The following is a 2,444-nucleotide window of genomic DNA, read 5'->3' on the forward strand; positions in this document are numbered from 1 at the left end:
AGAGAGTAGATAAAAATGCATGGCTAACTGGAAAGAATAGAGTTTCTCTATTCTCCCTAGAGAGGATTGCAGCAGAATTGTCATTCCAATTGTGCATTCTCCCAAGCAAACGTCTCTGTGACTTTCTCTTTTTTATAATTAGCATTTAGGTAGATTGTTATGACTGGTTCTTCTGAGGAATGATTTACTTAGCTGTCTTCCTCTCCATCACTCTCCCACTCCCCTTAATTTTAGGGTATTCCCTTCTCTCACAATGACATATCACCCTTCAGCTGCCTCCCCTCACTCTCTGAAATAAGTTTCCACCGTTTTCCTACATCTGTTGTGCTCCCTCCACAGGAGTCTCCTCGATCTTCTTTGAAACTGCTAGGCATGCATCCACCTCAGGTTCTTGCATCTACTGTCCCATTTGCATAGAATGAATCTTCCTAGATAGCTAGATGGCTTGTTTTTCACTTTATTTGGGTCTTTGTTCAAATTTCACCTTATTAAAGATCACTCTCCAACACTTGTCTGTAAATTTTTTGTACTGTGGTGGCAGGCTTATTGCTATAATATTGGCAGCTATGCAAATACCAGTCAGGTCATCCATGGTAAACAGGTTTCAGCAGAGCTTCCAGAGGAAGCTAAGCCAGAGTAGGAAGAATGGCCTGGCAATGTTCTTCTGGAGTAGGGGCACCCTATGGTTCACACAGAATATTGTCTGATAAACTGCTGAATGATGAGCACTTCAAGCACTCAAAATACAATGGCCACAGCAATGGATTTGAGTATGTGACTGCTAACCAGAAGGCTGGCAGTTCAAACCCACCAGCCACTCCTTGGAAGGAAAACTGGGCAATCTACTGCTGCCTTAGAAACCCAAGGAGGGGTTGCTATGGGAGAGAGGTTGGATTCAACTCAATGGCAATGAGGTTTTTGTTTGTTTGTTTGTTTAAGGACCACAAAGAGGCCACAGAACCAGACAACCTTTCATTCTGTTATACATGTGGTCACCATGAGTCGGAGTCCACATAATGACAGCTAATAACAGCAACAAAGATTACTCTGAAAAACAGCAACCTCCCTACTCCCAATACTCCTCATATCCCTTATCCCATAGTATTTTTCTTCACAGCACTTGGCAACATCTGGTGTATTATATATCTAGTTGTTGACTTGTTCATTGTCTGCCTTTCCCCAATTAGAATGTAACTTCCATGAAAACCAGGATTTTGTCGGTTTTGTTTACTGATGATCTCCTGAAGCTAGAATAGCACCTGGCAAGAGGAAGTGCTCAATAAATCTTTGCTGATTGGCTGACTAATGAGTGAATGATGTGTGCCATCAAATTAACTTCCTAATTTTCCACTGCATGTTATGACACTTGATGTCAAATTTTAGGTGGCACTTCTGGGTCTTCTATTGATGAGATTATTACGTTCTAGAAATAGGAAAGCAGTGACAAAACACAGTGAGATCTTGTCTAAGACATTTTGATATGAACTATTAGGCCAGACCTACATATTACTAAAAGGGAAATACAGTAGCATACCTTTCACCAATCATTTATGGTTTATAAAATTTTACTTAAAATTTTCCATTAATTTTTCTTTAAGTGTTGAGACATTACTATATTTTGCATTCTAATGCATACTTCACATCAATGAGGACTCTTATAAACCATAAATACTTACTCATTAAATCTTACTCTATTATCTATGCCTTAATCTAACTGGAATAAGCTCCATAGATTTGAATAGAGCACATTTCATTCACAGACTTTTAGAGCCATAAGGAACAATCAAGTCACCACGCCCAGTCTCCTACTTTCATTTAGGAATTTTTTTCCAATAAAAATTTATAATAATCACAAAAGTGATAGCTTCTATATGTCAAGTTCTTATCTCACTGTTATCTAATTATCTTAAATTGCAGTAACTGTTTGTTTCAACTTGTTGAGCATCACTTTCACTGGTTCCATCCAGTTGCAGAGATGGACTATAGTTGTTGGAGTGGCAACATTATGTAAATAACTAGTTACTTGTACATAAGAGTGAATAGTGCCTATGTCAATTGTATTATACTGTGCATATCCACTACCATCTGTCAGTTTGTTGTAGTGTGGTGACCTGCATGCTGTTATGATGCTGGAAGCTATACTACAAGTATTTCAGACACCAGCAGGCTCACCCATGGTGGGCAGGTTTTGGTGGAGCTTCTAGATAAAGTCAGAGTAGGAAGAATGGCCTGGTAACATTCTTCTGAAAACTAGTCAATGAAAACTCTATGAATCATAACATAATATTGTCTGATATAGGGGTAGAAGTTAAGCCCCCTAGGTTGGAAGATATTCAAAATACACATTGGCCACAAAAATAAACTCAAGCATACCAAGGATTGTGAAGAGGGCAAAGACCAGTCGATATTTCATTCTGTTGTCCATGGGGTCATGATGAGTCAGG

The sequence above is a fragment of the Orycteropus afer genome, unplaced genomic scaffold (assembly GCF_000298275.1).
Source record: "Orycteropus afer afer isolate SDZICR_OR568_19922 unplaced genomic scaffold, OryAfe1.0 scaffold00026, whole genome shotgun sequence".
NCBI classification, from domain to species: Eukaryota; Metazoa; Chordata; class Mammalia; order Tubulidentata; family Orycteropodidae; genus Orycteropus; species Orycteropus afer.